This window comes from Aethalodelphis obliquidens, unplaced genomic scaffold, assembly GCF_003676395.1.
Source record: "Aethalodelphis obliquidens isolate GAN/ISIS:26980383/991018 unplaced genomic scaffold, ASM367639v1 scaffold47, whole genome shotgun sequence".
NCBI classification, from domain to species: Eukaryota; Metazoa; Chordata; class Mammalia; order Artiodactyla; family Delphinidae; genus Aethalodelphis; species Aethalodelphis obliquidens.
The window spans coordinates 960295-985290 of record NW_020837991.1 but is presented as its reverse complement, the minus strand read 5'-3'; the positions used below and the strand labels follow the sequence as shown (position 1 = coordinate 985290).

The 24996-nt window shown below is 41.3% G+C and overlaps 1 pseudogene; it reads left to right on the top strand.

Annotated features, from left to right (window-relative positions):
* The first annotated feature begins 263 nt into the window (after positions 1-263).
* LOC113607249 (PRAME family member 9/15-like) lies at positions 264-24739 on the top strand (annotated as a pseudogene).
* The last annotated feature ends 257 nt before the right edge of the window (positions 24740-24996 follow it).

Sequence of the window (24996 nt, the reverse complement as noted above, 5' to 3'; positions counted from 1 at the left end):
TGTTTGCCTTTTTCCTCATCAGTACTTATAAGATGATTGTTCTGAATCCAGTAGGGAAAGAGTTATAGCTCTGTGACCACTGAGCCCAGAGTGTAACATGGACTAAGTAGGGCACTTCCACCCCTGCCAGAGCAGTGACCTTGGCCCTGAGTAGATTCCTCTGAAGGATATGGAGATAGTCTAAGGTATACTCATGCTTGGCCTGAAATGAATGCCTTGTTCCCTGGCAGTTTCTACAGGATTCCCTTTGGCATAGAGTCAGGATGACTGTCCGGACCCCACCCAGAATCCTGTACCTGGTGGGAATGAACCTGATGAAGGAAGAATCCTTGGCCTTTTCTGCTCTGGGAGATTTGCTCACGGAGCTCTTCCCACCACTATTCATGAAGGCCTTTGAAGGGAGACACATTGAGACCATGAAAGCCATGGTGCTAGCTTGGCCCTTGTCCACTCCCTCTGGGGAGCCTGATAGACATGTCTCATGTGGGGTCCCTACAAGCAGTGCTGAAAGCACTTGATGTCCTCCTCTCCTGAAAGGTTCACCCCAGGAGAGTCTGGTTCAGGTAGCCTTGGAAAATCCAGGGCATCCTGGATGAGACATCTGGGGCGAGGGAAAGTAGATGGAAAAGGGATGGACCAGAGGGTTCTGAAGATGGCAATGAAGAAGCTCAGAGGCCTTGGCTCACTATGGAAAATGTCTTCTGGAAGCATAGGAGTTCCTACGATGCAGGGGATCCTGAAAGAACATGCCACACCTCCTCTCAGTGACACTTAAATTTACTAGAAGTGGATAATCAGAAAGGAGGGGAGGGGAATGAGAGATGGAGGAAAGTGAGGCAGAGAGGAAAAAGGGCAAGGCAGCAGGTCATGTCAGGAATCTAAAGTTACAGCACCGGTGGGCAGTCTGTTGTCACATTTTGAGGTTGTTTCTTCATTCTGCGTGGATTTTAATGCATCCCCACTAATCTCCTTTTTCCCTATAGTAGGTACAAACTGCAGGTGCTAGATTTATGGGATACAGGTCAGAATTTCTGGAGCATGTGCTCTGGAGCCAGCACTCATGGGTGCTTAAGCTCACGAATGGCACCAGCAGCTAAGCACAGGTCAATGACAAAGCAGCTGTTGGCTCCATTGAGACTTTTCATAGATCTTTGCCTGAAGAAAAGGACCTTGGATAACTTCCTCACCTACCTCATTAAGTGGGTGGAGCAGAGAAAAGTTTCCATACACCTGTGCTGTAAGGAGCTGAAGATCATTTCAATGCCCATAGAAAATATTATGAAGATCCTGAGCATGGTGCAGCTGGACTATATCCAGGAAATGGAAGTGAATTGCATTTGGCATTTGTCCACACTGGCCATGTTTGCTCCTTTCTTGGGTGAGATGAGTAATGTGCAGAGACACTTTCTCTCCCAAATCCACCTGTCTGCCTTTGAAGAGAAGGAGCAGCATCACATGCAAATTATGTCTCAGTTCCTCAGGCTACACCAACTCCAAGATCTCCACCTGGAATCTCCTTCCTTCCTAGAAGGCTCCCTGGACCAGATGTTCAAGTGAGAGTGGAACACTGGCTGGGTAACACTGAACACGCAGAACATTGAAAACACTAAAATGTCAAATGCACTGCCTTATTTGCTGCTCTATCCTGAAATGTGGTATTCCATAACTAAACAAAACAAAGTAGGAGGCTAAACTAATACAGTCGCTCTTGAAAGGGACACCCTGCTAGGGAGGTACAGATTATAGACTGGGATATTTGGATCTAGCAATGGGGAGTTTGTGATTTCTTTCTTAAGAAGAGGTGTCTATGTTCAACTGACTTAAAAAAAAATAGGTAAGCAAAGAGGACATTGAAGTGGGGAAACCACATCAGACCAGAGCATTTCTAAAGAAAAGCTCTTTGTTCACAAGGTTTGTGACCACGATGAGCCTGTATTAAATTCCCTGTTTGTAAAATGTTGTTTTGTGTTCCAGATAAGGTAATTAATATATAGGAAAAATATGATTCTGGAGACGGTTGTAATGGAGCAGAGCCCAAAGGATAATAAACAGTGATAGAAGTTTTGTAGATGAGGTAGGGATGTAGGTGAGCCCATGCAGACTGGCAACCAAAGTTGATGTTGTGGGATCTTGTGCATGTCTCCCTAGAGCCTCACCTGGACAGGGATATAGGTATCTGGAGCCCAAGCAAGGACTGAAGGAATCTGAGTTGAAATCATTTTTTATCTCATCTCCCAGTACCAAAATTCAGTGATGTCCACACTTGACTGAGATTCTCTCAGGCTCTCCTCTGAGCAGGTTCCAGTGCATTCCATTAACTTCATTCATCCTCATAAAGAAGTGGAGTATGTTGTATTCTCCTTGATAGATGAGGAAAGAGAGCTTTCAAGATTCTGTGAAGTGATTCAGTCACACAGTGAAGGTTACAGGACTCAGCCTGGAATGAAAGTAGGCAATCAGTGTATTGACCCTCATCAGATGGTCAGACTAACCTTGGCCCTGTAGAAATCATTTGTCTCTCACCTGGAGCTCACCTGGCACTTCAGTTTTCAAGAGCTAATTGCTCAGTTTCTCCCCAGGTGCCTGATGACCACCTTGGACAACGTCTTAATAATTAAAGAATCAGACTTGACCCGTCTGTCCCAATGACCAAACATCAGTCAGCTAAAAGGCCTGGATCTGAGTGTGTCACTCTGACCAACTTTAGTCCTTGAGCTCCTCCAAGTTCTGCTAGAGAAAGTTACAGCCACCCTCCAGGAACTGGACTTAGAGCTGTGTAGGATCATAGACTCTCAATATGATGCCATCCAGCCTGCCCTGAGCCACTGCTCCCAGCTCAGGTCCTTCAGCCTGTGTGGGAACCTCCTCTCCATGGCTTTCATAGAGAAGATGTTGCTACACACCACGGGGCTGCCCTGTTTAAGTCAAGAGAGGTGTCCTACCCCTCAGGAGAGTTACAGCCCTCAGGTATTCCCCTCGAAGGGAGACTTGTCCAGGTTGGGGCTGAGCTGTTTGAGATTCTGAGAGACTTAGGACAGCACAGGACCATCTGGCTTAGGTCAGCCCCTGTCCTCACTATAATGATAACATATGCAATCACATAGAGTCCATTATATACTGCTGTTAATACTCATGGCTATTTGGTTGCCTCTATCAAAAATTTCTTCTGGGCACATGGAAACTGAAATCTAGGACATAGTTACATTATGAAGGGAAAACAAACCCACAGTTTCTGATATCTGATCAACATGAATGGGAAAAGGAATGTTGATCCAGCATAGGTGCAAGATTGCACTGGAAATGTAAACTCTGGGAGGTGATGAGACTTTTGGGAATATGTGTTTATACAGTTAAATATGAACCTAAGTTTTTGGAGGTGGATACAGTTTCGAGGCCTACATGTTGGAGTTATCCCTGGGTGGCTAGCTGTAAAACAATGGTCAGAAATAAAGAGACCCTCAGTGAAAACAGACTGCTGCTCTCCATGATATATTATTCTCTTACCCAGAATTAATGTCATATAAAAATTATCACAGTGATGATAAACAATGGGCCCCCAAATGAAGTCTCTCTGTTGAGGATTCAGGGGCTGGTGTTGTTGGTTCAGGGTACAGAGTGGATATAGGGGCGGGGGGACATTAGACAAGAGGCACAGCTTTGTATTTCAACATTACCTCTTGAAATGAGAGTAATGGTGCACACAGAGCTTATGGAAGTTCTTGTAGAATCAATGAGATGATGCTCACTGAAGGCTTGGTACTCAACCTGGCATATAGGAAGAGCTCATTAAATGGGTATTCTACTTCTATTTCCCTCCTAGTGGACACCCCCAGGGTTCATCATTCTCCAGGCTCACCCTCTATTCCTACATCAGCAAGGAAAGAAGGAAGTGCTCAACAAATACATGAGGCCACCAATGAATCATGATTCACCCAAGCTGCTCTTTTTTACCCCCCTCAGGAAATGACTTTTTTGTGCTGCAAAATGGTGTTTCTCCCTCTCGCTTCCCAATTTCTACCAAAAATAACCTTGCTAGCAACTCACTTCATGCCCTGGGCCTTCGATTCTTCATCTGAGAAGTAAATTGTATCTGAGAATCCCTGGACACTGGAGTGGAATTGTAGGTAGTTCAGTTACTCCTGAATTTGGCTTTCATTTTGCATTTGCTTTTTTTCCTGGTCTAGCACTCCCACAGCTACTGATGAAGGCTGAGCTTTGTTGCATGTGGTTTCTTGGGACCCATGTCCTGAAAACACACATTGGGGATCTTCCCACTTCTTGCCCACTGCGTAATTGTTAGAAGAGTTTCCATCTCTGTCTGGTACAAAACCCCAGCCTCAGGTCAAATTGCCTGGGTACTTTTCTCCATGAGACACAGATTCCACAAACTCGAAGGCCAAGCAGAAGTTGAGTGAAGAATTGCCAGCATGGACCAGGGATTCCTGGATGGCACAGGATTCAGCCTCATATATCCACATTCCCTGTTGACATACCATTTTCTGTCCCTTTTCTTTCCCATCTGAGCCAAGTTGGGAGGGCTATAGCAAATGAAGAGTCCAAGGCTATTCATTGTCTGAGTTATTGGCAGAAAAGAAGAGGAGGTCTTTGTTTTTGCTATTGGGCTCTGCTATCCTCATGGGGCATGACAGATCCCCCTTCTTGTCTCCTGACTCTATTTAATTGTGGTTTCTGTGTATTCAATTTTCACATTTTCCACTTTTGATCAAGACCTTTCTCTGTAAGCCTTGCTGACAAAGAGTCAAATTTTCTGCTTTCAATAACCTCTTGTCCCTGAATGCTATGAAGGACCTTTCCTGAGTGTAGTGTCTTACATCAGAGGATATGTGCAGAGACTGAAAACTTATTGTGATCACATTGCAGTACCAGAAAGATAAGAGGGAGAACTCTCTAGTACTTTTTGCCTAAATTTCAAATATTATCAAGATTATAAACATTGGAAGTCATCTGAAACACTTTCATCATCAATGGTTTGGCAACAACCTTCCAACAAGCCTGTCTAAATATGTTGGGAACGTTGTCTTATCAGATATTTTCTGCTTCAATTCTGGGAAATTTAACTTTCAGTTCTCAGGATGATGTGAAGGTCTAGTCAGTGTTCACTGCTTTCTTTAGGTGAAGAAATGAGGAGGTGATCCCTTGGAGTTTGCCTGCACAGGGTCAGTTAGCAATACTTGTTAGGGAACTTTCCAGTGAGGTTGAAGGGAGTCTTTCTGGAGGTGTCTTTTCCAATAGGCAAAATCTTGTTGTAAGGTGTAATGCTTAAGATCTGTGTCTCCCAGGAGCACACTGTGTAAAGATCACTCCACCAAAGCATAGTTTTTTTTAATAAAAATAATAAGGCATTTACATTACTGGAGTATCTCTCTTTTTATTAGTGTCTGGACAAAAGAGACAGGAGCCAAGTGCATTTGGCTCCTGTGACTATCCTAAAGAGTTACAGTATATGAGTTCCAAAAGAATAGATTTAAGATTTAGAAGGACTAAATTCAGTGCTTTTGGTCAAGGTATTTGGAGGGTCTCTACAAATTTTGGCAATTATTTCTTAATAACACCATTAGTGTATTTAACTCAACCAGAATTCAACAGCTGTAAGAACAGTGAATATATTGGAAAACATGCCAAACAGTGCACTGGTTGAAGAACCTGATTAGTGAAATGAGTTCCTCCATCACTTTGAAATCTGAAAGGAGCACCCTGGGTAGGAATAATCTTTTTCAAAGGGACTTTAGCCACAAAAGAGGCAATAGCCTACCTGTAAAGGAAGGATTCTCAGTCCAGTGTGAAAATATACAGACCATGATTAAAAGCATGTTTATATCCGTGTAACCTGCCCAGGGCCATTCAGCAAGCAAACGGGTGAAGCAGAACATGAACTCAGTCTGTCTGACTAAATCCAATGCATGACACTGTGTTCTTGTCACAGTTTTGTAAATCTGTAATGTGTAGGTTGCAATACACATTAATTGTTATGCTTTGTTTTATGCTGTAATTAATTTAAAGGTTTTGCAATTGAAATAATCCAAAAAAATTAAAAACCGTGAAGTTTTAAAATCTACTAAGTAAAATTATTTTCATGGAGGTAGAAAATAAAAATCTTTTCCAAGTTCCACTATGAAGTAGATTTCCCTTTTATAGCAGGAAAATCTGCCTTAAATTACCATAAAACTCTGAATTTGGAAAACAAGGTTTATTGGGGTTTTTTCTGCATATTTGTGGGATGGGGTAGAGAAATAGTCTCTCACATTCATCTCCCTTCCTTTCTTTGTAGTACTCCCTGTTATCTACGGAAAGCCACACTTTTGTCATTTCCAATCCATCTTCAGTGCCATGGTGGGTGTATACTTCTTGTCCGACCTCTCAGAGCACAGCATTCCTCTGCTCATGGATGGATTTAGGGATGGGGATGTGATCCAGTCATGGTCAATCAACTGGATAGGATTGTTCTGAAATTACTGTAAGAGAAGCATGTTCTCACATCTACTAGACTGAGAATATATGAATCCAGGTCTGTTGCAGTCAAGCACTTGAAATCTGAGAATAAATGAGATGGGAGGCAGAGGCAAGAAATGGAAAAAAAAAAAACTTGAACCTTGAAAAAAAATTATTTGAGAACATAGATCAAGCAATACCTGAAGTTATATACTTTACTTTTTGCGATATTCATTGCAGTTAAAAGAGAACCAGAGAGGAAAGACAGCAAAAGCAAGAACTACAATCCTGCAACCTGTGGAACAAGACCACATGCACAGAAAGATAGATAAGATGAAAAGGCAGAGGGCTATGTACCAGATGAAGGAACAAGATAAAACCCCAGAAAAACAACTAAATGAAGTGGAAATAGGCAACCTTCCAGAAAAACAATTCAGAAAAATGATAGTGAAGATGATCCAGGACCTTGGAAGAAGAACGGAGGCAAAGATCAAGAAGATGCAAGAAATGTTTAACAAAGACCGAGAAGAATTAAAGAACAAACAAACAGAGATGAACAATACAATAACTGAAATGAAAACTATACTAGAAGGAATCAATAGCAGAATAACTGAGGCAGACGAACAGATAAGTGACCTGGAAGACACAATGGTGGAATTCACTGCTGTGAGACAGAATAAAGAAAAAAGAATGAAAAGAAAAAAAGACAGCCTAAGAGACCTCTGGGACAACATTAAACGCACCAACATTCACATCATAGGGGTTCCAGAAGGAGAAGAGAGAGAGAGAGAAATGACTCTAGAAAACATTTGAAGAGATTATAGTCGAAAACTTCCCTAACACGGGAGAAGAAATAGCCACCCAAGTCCAGGAATCACAGAGAGTCCGATACAGGATAAACCCAAAGATAAACACGCTGAGACACATAGTAATCAAACTGGCAAAAATTAAAGACAAAGAAAAATTATTGAAAGCAGCAAGGGAAAAACGACAAATAACATACAAGGTAACTCCCATAACTCCCATAAGCTGATTTCTCAGCAGAAACTCTACAAGCCAGAAGGGAGTGGCATGATATACTTTAAGTGATGAAAGGGAAGAACCTACAACCAAGATTACTCTACCCAGCAAGGATCTCATTCAGACTCGATGGAGAAATCAAAAGCTTTACAGACAAGCAAAAGCTAAGAGAATTCAGCACTACCAAACCAGCTCTACAACAAATGCTAAAGGAACTTCGCTAAGTGGGAAACACAAGAGAAGAAAGAGACCTACAAAAACAAACCCAAAACAATTAAGAAAATGGTCATAGGAATGTACATATCAATAATTACCTTAAACATGAGTGGATTAAATGCTCCAACCAAAAGTCACAGGCTTGCTGAATGGATACAAAAGCAAGACCTGTATATATGCTGTCTATAAGAGACCCACTTCAGACCTAGGGACACATACAGGCTGAAAGTGAGGGGATGGAAAAAGATATTCCATGCAAATGGAAATCAAAAGAAAGCTGGAGTAGCAATACTCATATCAGATAAAATAGATTTTAAAATAAAGAATGTTACAAGAGACAAGGATATGCACCCAACATAGTAGCAGCTCAATTTATAAAGCAACTGCTAACAGCTATAAAAGAGGAAATTGACTGTAACACAATAATAGAGGGGGACTTTAATACCTCACTTACGTCAATGGACAGATCATCCAAAATGAAAATAAATAAGGAAACATAGGCTTTAAATTACACAATAGACCAGATAGATTTAATTGATATTTCTAGGACATTCCATCTAAAAAGAGCAGATTACACTTTCTTCTCAAGGGCGCATGGAACATTCTCCAGGATAGATCACATCTTGGGTCACAAATCAAGCCACAGTAAATTTAAGGAAATTGAAATCATATCAAGCATTTTTTCGGACCAAAACACTGAGATTAGAAATGAATTACAGGGAAAAAAAACCTTAAAAAACACAAACACATGGAGGCTAAACCATACATTACCAAGTAACCAAGAGATCACTGAAGAAATCAAACAGGAAATCAAAAAATACATAGAGACAAATGACAATGAAAACACGATGATGCAAAACCTATGGGATGCAGCAAAAGCAGTTTTAAGAGGGAAGTTTATAGCTATACAAGCACACCTCAAGAAACAAGAAAAATTTCAAATAAACAATCTAATGTTACACCTGAAGGAACTAGAGAATCTATGAGGCCACCATCACCCTGATACCAAAATCAGACAAAGATATTAAAAAACAAGAAAATTACAGACCAATACCATTGATGAATATAGATGCAAAAATCCTCAACAAAATACTAGCAAACAGAATCCAACAACACATTAAAAGGATCATACACCATGATCAAGTAAGATTTGCATCCCTGGGGGGTGCAAAGATTCTTCAATATATGTAAATCAATCAATGTGATAAACCATATTAACAAACTGAAGAATAAAAACCATATGATCATCTCAATAGATGCAGAAAAAGCTTTTGACAAAATTCCACACCCATTTATAATAAACACTCTCCAGAAAGTGGGCATAGAGGGAAACTACCTCAACATAATAAAGGTCATATACGACAAACCCACAGCAAACATCACTCTCAATGGTGAAAAACTGAGAGCATTTCCTCTAAGATCAGGAACAGACAAGGATGTCCACTCTCACCACTATTATTCAACACAGTTTTGGAAGTCCTAGCCACGGAAATCAGAGTAGAAAAAGAAATAAAAGGAATACAAATTGGAAAAGAAGATGTAAAACTGTCACTGTTTGCAGATGACATGATAATACACATAAAGAATCCTAAAGATGCCACCAGAAAACTACTAGAGTTAATCAATGAATTTGGTAAAGTTGCAGGATACAAAATTAATGCACAGAAATCTCTTGCATTCCTATACACTAATGATGAAAAATCCGAAAGAGAAATTGCAGAAACACTCCCATTTACCATTGCAACAAGAAGAATAAAATACTTAGGAATAAACCTACCTAGGGAGACAAAAGACCTACATGCAGAAAAATATAAGACACTGATGAAAGAAATTAAAGGTGAGACCAACAGATGGAGAGATATACCATGTTCTTGGATTGGAAGAATAAATATTGCGAAAATAACTATACTACCCAAAGGAATCTACAGATTCAATGCAATCCCTATCAAATTACCAATGGCATTTTTTATGGAACTAGAACAAATCATCTTAAAATTTGTAATGAGACACAAAAGACCCTGAATAGCCAAAGCAGTCTTGAGGGAAAAAATCGGAGCTGGAGGAATCAGACTCCCTCTCTTCAGACTGTACTACAAAGCTACAGTAATCAAGACAATATGGTACTGGCACAAAAACAGAAACATAGATCAATGGAACAAGATAGAAAGCCCAGAGATAAACCCACGCACCTATGGTCAACTAATCTATCAAAAATGAGGTAAGGATATACAATGGAGAAAAGACAGTGTCTCTTCAATAAGTGGTGCTGGGAAAACTGGACAGTTACATGTAAAAGAATGAAATTATAACACTCCCTTAACGTTATACACAAAAATAAACTCAGAATGCATTAGAGACCTAAATGTAAGACCAGACACCATAAAACTCTTAGAGGAAAACATTGGAAGAACACTCTTTGACATAAATCACAGCAAGATTTTTTTTGATCCACCTCTTAGAGTAATGGAAATAAAAATGAAAATAAACAAATGGGACCTAATGAAACTTCAAAGCTTTTGCACAGCAAAGGAAACCGTAAACAAGACCAAAAGACAACCCTCGGAATGGAAGAAAATATTTGCAAACGAATCAACAGACATAGGATTAATCTCCGAAATAGATAAACAGCTCACGCAGCTCAATATTAAAGAAACAAACAACGCAATCCAAAAATGGGAAGAAGACCTAAATAGACATTTCTCCAAAGAAGACATACAGATGGCCAAGAAGCACATGAAAAGCTGCTCAACATCACTAATTATTAGAGAAATGCAAATCAAAACTACAATGAGGTACACCTCACACCAGTTAGAATGGGCATCAACAGAAAATCTACAAACAACAAATTCTGGAGAGGGTGTGGAGAAAAGGGAACCCTCTTGCACTTTTGCTGGGAATGTAAATTGATATAGCCACTATGGAGAACAGTATGGAGGTTCCTTAAAAACTAAAAATAGAATTACCATATAATCGAGCAATGCCACTACTGGACGTATACCCAGAGAAAACCATAATTCAAAAAGACACATGCACCCCAATATTCATTGCAGCACTATTTGCAATAGCCAGGTCATGGAAGCAACCTAAATTCCCATCGACAGACGAATGGATAAAGAAGATGTGTTACATATATACAATGGAGTGTTACTCAGCCATAAAAAGGAATGAAATTGGGTCATTTGTTGAGATGTGGATAGATCTAGAGACTGTCATACAGATTGAAGTAAGTCAGAAAGAGAAAAACAAGTATCATATATTAATGCATATATATGGAACATAGAAAAATGGTACAGATGAACTGGTTTGCAAGGCATAAATTGAGACACAGATGTAGAGAACAAACATATGGAACCAAGGGGGGGGGGAAAGTGGTGGGGGTGTGGGGGTGGTGGTGTGATGAATTGGGTGATTGGGATTGACATTTATACACTGATGTGTATATAATTGATGACTAATAAGGACCTGCTGCATAAAAAATAAAATAATATAAAATTCAATAATTAAAAAAACAAAACAACAAAAATAAAACAAAAGAGAAACTACTGGTCCAGTTTGATGACCTAGATTAATAGAGATTTTGGTAAAGCAAGTTTAGTGTGAAGTTATTGGTAAATTTGCTAACACAAATCATTGAAATAGAATCTCATGCTTTGTTTCAGAACATAACTTGGTGTCTTCGGTAAGTTCCATATAAGAAAAAAAAAAAGTCAGGCACAAAGTATTTGAATTTTTTGTCATTGATATATCTTGAGCTGTACAACAAAGTACCAATCCTTTTACTACTCAGATTAAGTTTTTCTCAACCTCAACTTTCCTTTTGTGAGAATATCTTTCTTCTCTGAAAAATGAGAACATTCCCTGGGTTCCCTCAGATCCAAGGGCCAGTCCTGGTTGATATCCCTCCAAGGAGAGAAAATGAGAAGCATGCTCAGTACCTGAGGATAACGTGCCCTTCTAGTCATAACATTGCCCACATTGCTACTGGCAGTTTCAGGAGTTAGTGATTGAATGTGTCAGGAAAATATCCAGCCTGGAAAGAGTTTCCCTAGATGTAGGAGAAAAGGACGACGCTCTTCCTCCTCAACGTGATACTTAAATATTATCACTGCATGTCAATACAGACAGGGGCTTAGAGTGCCAAAATGCTTTAGAACCACTATACCCTTGTATGAAGTCACAAGATCACAAGACTTACAAGCTTACAAGAATTACAAGATTGAGTGTCCGCAAGACCATCTTCAGGTTCAATATTCTCTAGGACTCACAGAACTCAGCAAAAACTGTTATTCTCACAGTACATATCATTATAGTAAAAGAATCCAGCTTAATTTCAGCCAAAGGAAGGCAGACATGGGGTAGAGGTGAGGAGAGTTCCAAACACAGAGCTTCTAGTATTTCTCTTCCCAGTGGAGTCTCTGATAGCATAAACTTTCCTGGTAATGATGTGCAGCAACACACACAGAATATTCCCAACCAGAAAATTCACATGAGCCTTGGTGTTTAGAGTTGGGACTTCAGCACATAGACATAATCAAACGTCAAATACATGGCTGAAATTTTGTTTCTAGCCCCACTGGAGGTGGAGCTGATACCTTGTGGCTCAAAACCCCCACCAAAAATCACATTGTTAGACCACCTGGCATGGCCCAAGCCCCCCAGGCAAAAAAAAAAAAAAAAAAAGATACTCTTATGAGACAGGATATTCCAGGGGCTTAGAGATTACCTCCCAGGTGCCAAGGTCAAAGGCCAGACTTCTCCTTGGGCAAAGCTAAATTCTTCACCAGAAGCATTGGCTTAATGCCTGTGTGCTTCAGTGTGCGTGCGCGTGCACACACACACACAATTCTGGAGGTGTGCCCAAAGTGCCAAGGTGACTGGACTAGAATGAATTCAACCGTGAACCACATACTGTGTCTAGAGCTAAACCTTCCTTAAGGTCATGCAGGGAGAGAGAGAGAGAAAAAGAGAGAGATTGATAGAGAGAGAGCCTTTCTTGGGTCTAAGAGGTCAGTTACAGTTTTTCTCACTGATCGCTGACAAAGCTGGAATTCTGTAGCAAACATGGGGGGTACGAGTATGTGGGTGGGGCGGGCTCAGAGGGGCTGGGCAGTCAAGATAATAACTGCCCCCCCAATCCACATAGTCCCCAGTAGACCATGACGCGTCATCATACAGTCTGACATAGATATTCTCCCAGAACAGTAGGTTTCGGAGCTCATTCAATTTTCCTGGTAACATTCAGAGCAGGATATATTTTCTGGTGAGTCAGCTCTGTACTACATTATACACTGTGGCAGGCAGCATTACCCTCTGCATCTTGTACTACTTTATTCTTCATCCCAAATAGTGCTGCCTATTCTAAAATAACATTCACGTTCAGTTCGTGCATAAAATGCACCTACCTCACTTTTCACCCTGTGTTATATGTGCAGATAATGCACCTGACAACCACTCTAAGATATTAATATCAATCCAGGAATTATCCCTGTTTTCCACCCCAGGCATGCTATTTACCATCAAATAGGTATTGGAAAGTTTGCACACCACACTTCTCCACTGCCAGGGAAGAATTGACACCACCACCAACTACTCTGATTCTGTGTTAGAATAAGCAACACCCAGAGCTCCAAGTCCCATTAACAGGCAACCTTGATCACAATAGCGAAAACTGCAAGCCCTAAAATGAGGGAGGTGAGAAAATTCCAGACTGTTGATTAAGATTACATTTCTGGGAAAGCTGGAAACTGCAGTTAGTTTAGGTATTAAAGCTAGGTTTGGTATCATGAACTTAGCATAACTGTTGCAAACTTGGGCCTGGGTTTTTTCTCTTTAACAAGGTCCACCTGGGCTCATAACTCACCCACATGTCTTCCATTGCGTTCTGTTACTCAAAGCAAGATTCAAATGATGGGAAGGTAGATTCCACTCTTAAAAGAAAAGGCTGAAAATTAACTTGGCACTGGGGTGTGAGTGACACAGTTGTGACAAACAAGACACAGTTTTGCCAGCAGTTGACCAGAATCCATTGTATACCAGCAAGAAATGGACTATTTCATATCTTTGGCATGAATTCCTATTGAATACATAGATCTGAATTACTGAACATTGAATTATCCACACAGCACTCTGAAGGGAATCTCCATAGAGAAGAATACTATTCTTTACTCTGGAATGAATTCTACCAAGTTTAACTCCAGAAATCACCCAAGTACTCCAGATATTTTCTGGCCTCCTGACTTACTAGGAAATCTTCAAACCTAAATGGGTTGAAGGACAAATGAGAGTGGGACACTGAGGAAGGAGACCTGAAGTTAGTAGTTAAAGCAGAGCACAATGATATTTGTCCCTAATGACAAGCAGAGTCCTTTCCTTACAAAAATAATGTAAATGCCTACTAGAAGGGATTCCACCGAGCTGCCTAGAATATTGATAAAAGGATGCATTCAGTTATGCAGAAATTCCTTTGTGTAAGAAATGCCATACCAGGAGGAGGCTGTAAAATTATTAATCAGCCCAGTTGTTTCCAAATTCAGAGCAATAAGAAGGCTGGATTCCCACAGCAATATTTTCTTATGGAAGATTCCCGTCATATTCCCATTGAAATGTTATTGAAGCCAGATTCGAGTGCCTGATGCACAGTGAAGCTGGACAAACTGGAATGTAGGAGTTAGCAGCAGAGAAAGGTTTATTAGTCAAGGAGGCGCCTACCCAGATGATGGGAGACTTACACTCATCTCAAGTCTATCTTGCTGGCTAGCTGGGGTGCAAGGCTTTTAGAAGCAAAAAGGTAAAGTGGGGGGAGTCTTTGCAATTTCAGCTTCCTGATAAGACCTCCATTGCAGACTTCTCGGCACCATCTTGTGACTCAATGTGTCAGTGGTGATTGTGATTGATCTATGTGTTCCTGCAAAGCAAACCAGTAAATCATGACCTTGTCATCTCTTAATTTCTCTCTAGAAGAAACTAAGGCAATGGAAGAGATATTTTATTATTTTTTATTTATTATTATTCCTGATGGTTCAGGAGTTTCAGTTCTTAATCCACCCTCCCTGGGTCAATTTTAAGTCTGCTTCGGGCCAGCTGGTTGAAGCCATGGGACATTATCTTGATAGTTTGGGGTCATAAATCAAGGCATGAGTTAGTTAACAATCATGGAAAAGATTATGTTGGACATGCTTCTCGTTTGTTTCTGCATTCCCTCACTTCCCTAGTTAGTAACTTAATCTGCTCTTTGGAACTCAGGGAAGGTCTAGGAGACTGAAGTTTTTTCACAAACACGAGGCAGGCAGAGGACATGAGGGCAGGGTGGTCTGTTCTGGGAAGACCCCATAAGATTCTGCTGGACTAAAATATAATATAATTTGCATTGATAAGAAAGAATAAATTTTATTTCTAAATATGATTTAGATAAGCTGCATTACTGTTATTCCAAACTACATTCCTTTCCTTAATACCTCTGCTAGGAAGGAGTTTCTAGGAAGAGAGGACTTTAACCTCAATAAATTTCTCATTCAGAAATAAAATATTTGTACATTGTATTTTATCCTGGTAAATGTAATATCCTTACCCTCTGGTTCTTTTGAATCTTAAGTAGAAAATTTACTACTAGAATCTGACTAGTGCATAGTTCACTCTCAAGTTCACTGAAAAGGCAAGGATGGCAAAGGGTATAATGATTATAGGTTGTGTGCACTGCTCAAGTCATTTTTATTTCTTTCCATCCTGTCTTGTCAAATATGGATACTGAAAATAAGAAATTTCAGTAACCAAATTCATTTTACGATTTTATATATATATATTTGATATGATACTTGGATTTTTCTAAAAACAGAGAAATTCCATCCTCTATTAGAAAAACAGTGTAACATCAAGACCAAAGCTCTTTAATGGCTATTTATAGTTGCAGAAGAAGAAAACTTTAGTCAGTAGGGACCTAAAACTGAGAAAAGCTGTATTCAAGGGATTGTTTTTCTGAAAAAGAAAGGGGATAGATATCAGACTTAGCATTTTATTTTCTTACCACTAATAAGCTTTGAAATATAATATCCCCTGAAGGTTCCTGGAAGAAAACATTTCCAGGAATATTTTTTCCTCACATTTTCCTTTCAGATCTGACAAGGTCTTCAAATTCTAAATAAGGAAGCATTCATACTACTGTAACAGAGCAGGACCCTATGGGGCATTTCCAGGACAGACCGCACCCCATCCTATGTCCTCCACCTGCCTCTTGTCTGTAGAAAAACTTTAGTCAAAGAATAATTTTAATCAGAGAAATGAGAAAATGAAAAAACAAATGAAAACAGTCCAACAAGAAAAAACAGTAATAGTTTGGCCATTAAACAAAGTCAAGGACCTTTAGTTTCTCCTCAAGGGCTGTGGATAATATTCTGAGCCATATCCTTTGAGCTGTCTTGCAGATACTGAAATCCCCACCAAGTGGAAGAAGTTAACTACATGATAACCAGACTATAGCCATGACATAAGCTGCTCCATCTTACACAAATCCAAGAACTGGCCTAAAGGAAATGAGAACAAACTGACCCTGGAGTTGAAGATTAACTGTACTTAAAACAGCAAGATGATGCTGATCAAACCACTACATGATCAGTTTCAAGATGATGGTCAGGGCTGACTGTGCTGCTTGGCACATAGTCTCCTCCCTCCACCTGTGCACCCCTGAAACTCCCCTTTAAAAGCTCTTGTCCCCTGATGGGCTGTGGGTAGTTTGTTCTTTGGGACATGAGTCCACCTTCTCCCCAGGATTGCTGTCTTCTTTCAAAAAGCTATCTTTCCTCTTATCCAACACTTGTCTCTCAATATTGGATTCTTAGCAATGAACAATGAAACCTGAGTTCAGTAACACTACTTTGTCACACCAGGAGACCAAAGGAACATATATTGTTAATGAAATGCAAAATTCTCTTCAACAACAGAATGGAAGCAGGCCATAACCAGACAGCAAACAATCCAGAGATACCTGTAGACAAAGGCTGCCCTCTCAGATCAGCAGAGACAAATGGGTCACATGCCCTGAGCTATGGGCTGAGTCAGGGTAAAGGAAGGGAGTCAGGACAAGCCCACGGTGCAAGCCCTGCAGAAATAGGAGGCCAAGGCAGCCATTAAATAAAGACTTTCTTACTGTGATGGGAGATCATGTGCTTCCTATTTCCAAATGGAGACTTTAAAATATGCAGTTTTTTCCGTTTTTGTTTTTAGCATTTCCTTCAATATGGCCCTTCCTCTGGTTAGTAAGAGGAATTGCCTCCATGTTGCCTTGAATGAAATTAGGTTGCTATCACAGGAATGCAAGAAGAAAGAAAACGTCTGATGTTCTCCTATTTTATATTTTCAAAATGGGCTTAAGTCCAGCTCAGATGGTTCTTTTGAAAGGCAATCCCTTTAAGTTGAAAGAGATAAAATTTGCTGAATGAAGACAAAGCCCTAGAAAATAAGAATGAGAAGCCTCTGACAGAAGTGGTGATACCCTGCCAAGGAATAGGAGGGAGAAAACAGAGAATGACACAGACCACCCTGTCCCAGGAGAAGAGACACGATTCATTCTGCCTGAGAGAAGAGAAGAGGGTGAACTGAGGGCTGATCTTGGAGGTATTTATAGGTTCAGGGATGAGGGGACCCTACCTGGGTTTGCTGATGGGGGATCAGAATCAGCATGGAGACACAGCATCCCTCACCAGCAGAGTAGGAGGGGGGATAATGAGAACAAAAGGGAATGGAAAGTCATTTCAAAAATCCTTTTTGGACTTAAACTTTGTAAAAGAATGGAACCCAGTTTCAGAAGGGAAGGGAAGTCCAGCAGTGGCAAATTAGGCTCAGTGCTGGCTTGGGACTCATCTGGAGGAAATACTCTGAAGTAGAGCCTAGGATCCATATGAAGGCTGGAAAGAGAGCCCATAGCTGGCAATGAGCACCCAGATCCAGAACAAGAGCTCCTGCGAGACTGATGGGCTGGGGTGGTCTCCACAGCACCCACTTCCTCTTCACATCAGCTGATGCCCACAGGCTGGATAATGACTCTCAGGGGAGGAAGGCTTGGCTGGAGGTTTAGCCAGGGAGGAAGCCCACAGGTTTCTCACTGCATTAAGGACAGCTGCTCATCTTCTGGGGCTGCCAGGTCATCTGAAATGTTTCTGTTGGAGGGAAATTCTGCCTGAACTTATGGCTGAGGCCTGAGCTCTCTTGATTGAGACAGGAAAGTTGGTGGGTCTGTGCTGGAAGGAAGCAGATTCTGCTGGGAAATTAAGAAAACTGGGGATGAACATGGTGGGATGAAGAAATGATTCTATTCTGCACCCCTTAGAATGGGAGGTTCACCTAAGTGACAGATGCATTTGGATGGGCACACAAGTCTACCCAAGGGAGGATAGAATGGGAATAATTTTTATTTTTTAAATACTAAACTGAAGGCTCTAGGCCCTACATGGTTCTCCAGAGATAAGTGTCATGTGGAATCTACATTTGTGCTTGGGAATCTATTGAGGCCCTTTGGGGTTGCCCTGAGTGGACTCACCCTACTTCACATGGCAGAATACCCACCAGGTCCCTGAAAACAGGGCGTCCATCTAACTCAGAAGAGGCTGATGTTACTGAAGGAGTCCCCAACCCCTGTCCTTGGATGAGAATCGCCCACTGGCAGATGTCTCAGTCATGTGACAATGGGGAGGATGTACTGTTTTTTGGCTTCACTGTACTGTACTCTGTCTTAACTTTATTTAGACTTAAGTTTTGGTAAAGACTATAGAGAATGAAATAAAATCAGGAATAAGTGGAGTGGGCACCTCTTTGCACCTGCTCCACTTCCTTTCTGGAATTAAAAAAAAATTCCAATTGGGCCAATGTCTGAGATAAAATTTGGAATATCTGGTATAATCACCATTAAATCTCTACTTTCCATGGGCTGAAAGTGACCTGCATCCCACATGTGCAAATTAAGGCAGATGAACTGGCTCATGTGTGACCCATGTAATGGCAGCAGTAAGAGAAGGAATGGAATCAATGAGGGTTAATGATCAGGTGTGATTTCTTATTTCAATTCCATGAGTCTCTGAGAATTTTGTGAGTTGTTTAAACTTTGTCATTGCTGACCTGAGAAGTTGTGTGAATTGTACTTTATCAATGGGGGAATGAACATGGGAGAGATGAGTCCAAGGTCAACAGTACCCAGAAGTGTCATTGGCTATAGACAGATCCAGAAAAAGATACCAGATCATTGTTGGCTCTTTCAAAGCATGTATTAGCTGCTTGGATGCCTGATGTTAGTGCTGCCCACCTAGACTTTAAATGCAGCCTTACCCACCTAGGTATCTGTTGACCTTATAAGTGAGGAGGTGGCTGAGTGGTGTTTGGGCAGTGACTTGGATTCTAATTTAACAAGCACCCTTTGCTGTGGGCTTGGTGAAGTGCAGCTCCTCAATACACAGTATTCTCTTTCTTCATGGTCTGTTTCTGACTCCTTGTGACTATTTAGGTTTCACAAGTTTCATCTTTAGCAGCATCCTCTGCTTTTACTACAAACCCCTAAAGATCACCTCCTTTCAAGGGGTCTCCTGCTTCTCCATCATCTGTGCTGGCCTAAGACTGCCCCCTGCCCAATGGCCTTTTCCAAGCCCTTTCCTTCTGACTCTCTCATGGTTAATGCTCTGACCCACCAAATGTGAGACCTCCTCTTTCTCTTCCCCGCTCAGGGCGAGCCTTCTACTTCTGGGTGTGATTTTCCCTTGATAGTTTCTGTCTACAGCCACCACCAGGACCAAGCACGTGGGACTCTTTTCCATTCATCACTCAGCTCTGCTGGGGGCTCTGGGGCTATCACATGGATTTTGGGCTGGGGATTACACTGTGAATGCATTGGCCATGGAGGGTCATATATATCCATTTTGGATTCTTTTTAATGTAATGTGGAGATACCTAATTGATACAGCAGCTATTGTCATATATAGAATTCATAGATTTCTTCAAAGTAGGCAAACATCAGTGGCACAGTCTAACCATAAAGAAAGTTAAAGGCTCCATGTGCACCATGCAATAACCAGAAAAGAGAAACTTTGATGAAAATCAAGGCAAGAACAGTGTTACCCCTCTTCTATCCAGCAGACAGCACTGTAATCAGCTCCTCATGGATTTAAACCTGCTCCTTTGGGTGCTCCTCTTGTCAATCTTTTGTTTTCCCTGGTCTTTGGTGACACCAGAGACCTCCTCCTGCTGAGGAGGGTCCCTAAACTTAAGAATCCTGGCCTGATTGTGAAGGGGACCCACATAAAGAGATAATTGAGTGGGCAGCTTAGGCCAGTCTTGGGCTCTGAGGAGACTGGCTTGTCTCCTTAGCTTACTCTCTCTGTGCAGTTCTTGTCACAGAGCACTGGGACATATGGGAATAAGGTTCATGGTGGGCTTAAAGCAGAGGGGCCAAGGAAGCTGTTTAGTTGGCCTTTCATGCAGACCTTAAGGCAGAGAGGGGACAGGAGCCTTGGAGCTGCTTCTGCTCAGTTACGCAGATTCCCCAGTGTGGGCATTTCCCTGGAACCCATTGTGATGACAGGTGACTGAATCACAAATTTAAGATTTTGACGTCCTGCTTCTCTTGAATACTGATTATTTGATTGAGAGTAAAAGAATATGAAATATTATTTTACATATTCATGGATATCATACAGATCTCAAGGGCAGAACATATTGCTTAGCTTAATAATTGACTAAAGCAAAAACTAAGCTCATTAATTATGATCACCATTTCCATTGCTCTGCCATAGTTTCTCTGCGTCAGGCTTCTCTCCTGGCAGGAGCAGTAGAGATGTAATATTATAATTGACCTAGTTTCACACACATGCATTTCTGTGCTGTAGAAAAACAGCACATGTTTTCATTTATTCATAACCAACTTTGTTCTGATGGGGAATTAATGTGGGCTGGTTCTGTGCTCCTATGACCTTTTACCTCTTCCTCTCCTGTGATGCAGAACTCCCTTAACTTTGCAGTGATAGTCAGCCACATGGCTCATGTCCCTACCACACTGAAAGCTCTTTGAGAGCACTTTGATATATGTCATCTTAGCATCTCCCACAAAATCTGGGTTGGAAGTTTACAATATGGACAAACAGGAGAGGAGGAGTTTCTAGGGGAAGTTTAGCTGAGAGTTCTCAAAAACACACCAAGTAAAGGGGAGAAAAAGAGGCACCAACAGTAGAGGTGAGGTCAAGAGCAAGAAATACTGGGTCATGCACCGACATGCATCACCAAGATGAGTGTAAGGGGTTTGTGAAGATGTCATGGAAGTAGAGAAATAGGATCGGGGGATGAAGGAAAAATTGAGAGGGTCAGGGAACACAATTCAATTCCTTAACATGGGGCAAGTGGTCAGCTGAAAGGGGCCACATGGCACCACCCAGTGCTGGTGTGTTCCTGACTCCTAATGGAGAATTACTAGATGGGTAAACAGAAGAATGAATATTCATTCTTCACACTGGTCATTTTTGATAAGTTGAGTTACATATTTTGCTGAGTTGGCAGGGTTTAACCTGGACAGAGCTGTATGGAATGTAAGGTTATCTTATTTCTCGAGATATTTTTACTTCACTTCTATTGTACTTGATATAATAACCATAGCTATGCTACAATAGACTACTTGATCAGTTCCAAGCTCTGATTCTTCTTTGCTCTGTGACATAGACACAATATAACCTCTCCATGCCTGGATTTCCTCATCTGTCAAATTGTCCTGATATGATCTAATTCAGATGGTTACTGAGAAGATTAGAAGAGATCATGAATGCGAGGTATTTATCATAGGGCCTGAAACAGTAATTTCTCAATACATATTAACCACTATCATTGTAGATGACTCATTAGGAAGGGAAAAAATGATGGAATTTTGGGGAGAAAAGCCCAGATCTGGGTTCTAAAACCACAGACAGTTCTTAAAAATTGTATATTCAAAATATCACTTAATTCACTTATTTAGTCCTTTATCATTTTTTACCAATAATATTCTAGCAAATTCCCACCTGCTCTTTTTTACTTCCTGTCTATCCTGATTCAAACTACTCACACTGCTATGAGTGTGTCCTTCTCAACCACAAGTTTCATCAGACTGCTCCTCTGTTTAAGAATATTGAATCTGCAGAGAAGAGTCTGAACACTTGCACTGATATCCAGGGCTCCCTGTCCTCCAGGCTCATCTTTGACCACTCAGGACACCAGGCAACTCAATGCTGTCCAGCTCCATATTCCTTCCCACAACTATTCTTTTTCAAGAGGTGTTTTTTCCTGTAATGCCCCCTCCATTTCTCTACATTGTCCCTTACTTATCAAGTCTCAGCTAAAGTATCCATTCTTCTTGCAACATTTCCATGACCTCCCTGACCCTTGACAAAATTCACCACTCGCCTGTCTGGGCTTGTGTGTGTGGTGCATTTCACATTGTATTACTAGGTGTTGTCTCCCCCCTGCGAGACCATGAATTCTTTCAGTATAAAAACCATTTTATATTTACCTTTGAATTCTCAGTGGCCAACACAAAACTGTTGTGTATGTACAGGAAATAATTAGTTGAGTTAAAAAATTTATCTCTTGGACTTCAGTTTTTTTTAACTATAGAATAAGGGTGTTGATCTACTTCCACTTTGAAATTTTAAAATATTTTAAAATAAATAACATCCCAAGCAATATAATTTGTAAAATGTTTTTAGCATTAAAAAAAAAGAAGAAAACTAAGTAAAATAATTCACAACCATCTACTCTAGATGTAGTGAGGACCCTTTCCCGGGGCAGTTGCTCTCAGGTGGGGTTGGATGGCAGCTCTGACTTAGGTGTTGCCAGCAACCTCCACCCAACATCCTAGACATGCTTCCACAGTGAGGATTTAGACTGTTCTTGTGTAGTTGATAACTGTGCCGACAAGTAGTTAACCACATAAGTGTGGTTGATGAGGCTCTGAGAGAGATACCTCTGTGGGAAATGAGCGTGACCTCGTGAGACAGTATTGGGAAAAAAGCCAATGACCAGAGAGGTTCAGCGCTTCCAGACAAACCTGGTGGTTGTTACAGACGCAACCCAGCCCCTCTGCATCCAAGATCCAAGTGTGAACAAAGCCACAGGAGCAATAGGACCAGGGGCCTGAGTCAGTCGGCTCTGCTCCTCTCCCAGCTGCAGTCCTAACAAACCCCAAATAATGCCTCTTTATTTCAGTCTGGTCTCTGTTTCTGAGACTGTTAACAAAGCAAGAGAAAGTGGACTTTTAGTCAGAAACAGCCAATATAGACAAAGAAGACTATTACATAATGATAAAAGGGTCAATTCAACAGGAAGATATAACAATTGTAAATGCATATGCACCCAATATCAGATCACTTAAGTATATACATAAAATATTGACAGATCTGAAAGAAGAAATTAAGAACAGTACAATAACAGGAGATTTCAATACCTGACTTTCAGTACTAGACAGAAGAGTGAGGCAGAAATCAATAAAAAAAAATCAGTGAACCTGAATAAAACTTTAGACAAATGAACCGAATAGACATATACAGAACTTTTCATCCAGCAGCAGAATAATTCACGTTCTTTTCAAGCAACCACGGAACTCTCTCCAGGACAGATCACATGTTATAGCACAAAAACAACTTAACAAATTGAAGAAGATTGAGATCATACTAAGTATCTTTTGTGACCATAATAAAAGGAAACTAGAAATCAAAGCACAAAATTAGAAAAACCCACAGATGAAAAAACTAAAGAACACAATCTAAAACAACTGTTAGCTCGAAAGGGAAATAAGGAAAACAACTCATTACAAAGTTTGAATTTGAGACTATATAACTCACCTCTTCTCTCTGAGAGTTTCAGGTAAAACTACACTCATCACAAGGCAAGAAATATCCATTATTTATAACTTATTAGCTGTGACTAAGGGCAAATTATACCCCTACGTAAGTATTATTCATGTGAAACATTTGACTCATCTGTTAGGAGTATTGATTTATAAGATGAGCTCCTGTTTAAAGTGTTTCATGTATAGAAATCAATTAATGAACTTTGTAAGTCTATTATTCATTAAAATGTCAGAGAGTCCTGAAGAATTGCCCAGCCCTGCACATGACCAACAGGCTTTATGCAGATCTTGGGGTTAGCAGGTGCTGATTCTCTAATGACTACACAACTCAGATGTCCATCACCAGCTGTGTGGACAAATTCAACATCAGAAGACAGTGGCTCCAGGGAAGCACTCTCCTGAAAAATGGTCCTTGTCTGAGCCCTCCTGTGACCAGAGATCTCTCATTCCTTCCTGTTTTCTTTGTGAGCTCTCAGCACTGATTATCAGACAGCATTGTCTCACCTGTATCTGAATCCACCCTCACTGCTCTAATAGTAATAGAATTTTTACAGTGGGTGCACGTATCTTAGTCCTTCAAAAATTTCCACAGGACCTACATTTTGTTCTATCTAGTGCACTTGTTCTCATCAACACACATCCACATTTAAGGCAACAATATTCTTTATACATTGTTTCTGGTGTTCAAATGTGAAGGAAGCTTACTTACAAAAGGAAGAGGATGGTTTTGTAGAAGAGGGGAGAGAAGTATTTTAGTTACAGTTTTCAGACATGTTCAAAGCAGTCAAGTATTATTACTCAAAACTTTAGGGAATTTAAATTTGCATCGAATCAATAAATGATTCCTCAATAACTTCTGTGTTCCAAACTTACAGAAGTGCTTTTGTACTTCCCTCAACTTCACACTTTTTTCCAACCAGAGCGCTCGCCTGGTTTTTCGGTTTGCTGGCTCCCGCCTTCCCTTCCTCTCTCCCTCTGTCCGGGATCTCGCCCGTGCCCTTCTGGGTAGCCGTGCTGGCCGCCTAGGGCCCCGTGCTGGAATCGCGCGGGGAGCGCGTCTCCTTCGCGGCAGCCTCCCGGCGACACCTTCCCAGCTCCCCTGCCCCGTCTGCTGCCGGGGTCGCGCCGTGTCGTGCCGAGTCGGGAGATAGCACCGAGACGGAGGCCTCGGGGCCGCGCCAGACGCCCACCGCCTCGCCCTGGGATTGAGCTCGGGCGTTTGGGGGCAGAGCGCTGCTCTTTGCCTACCACTGTCCGCGCCTCCCCTCTCCGAATCGGGGGAGGGTCCCTCCGGGCAGGTGTCTGGCGCGGGGCCACGCGTGCGCATGTGCGTGTGGTGACCCCATGGCGGGTCCAAGGCGGGGACGCCCCGTCCAGACTCCTGTCCCACAGCCACGAGGAGCCTGTCACTCCTGCCCTCGTCCTGAGGTGCAGCGGTGGCGGTTGTGTGGGCAAGGGTCGGGCCG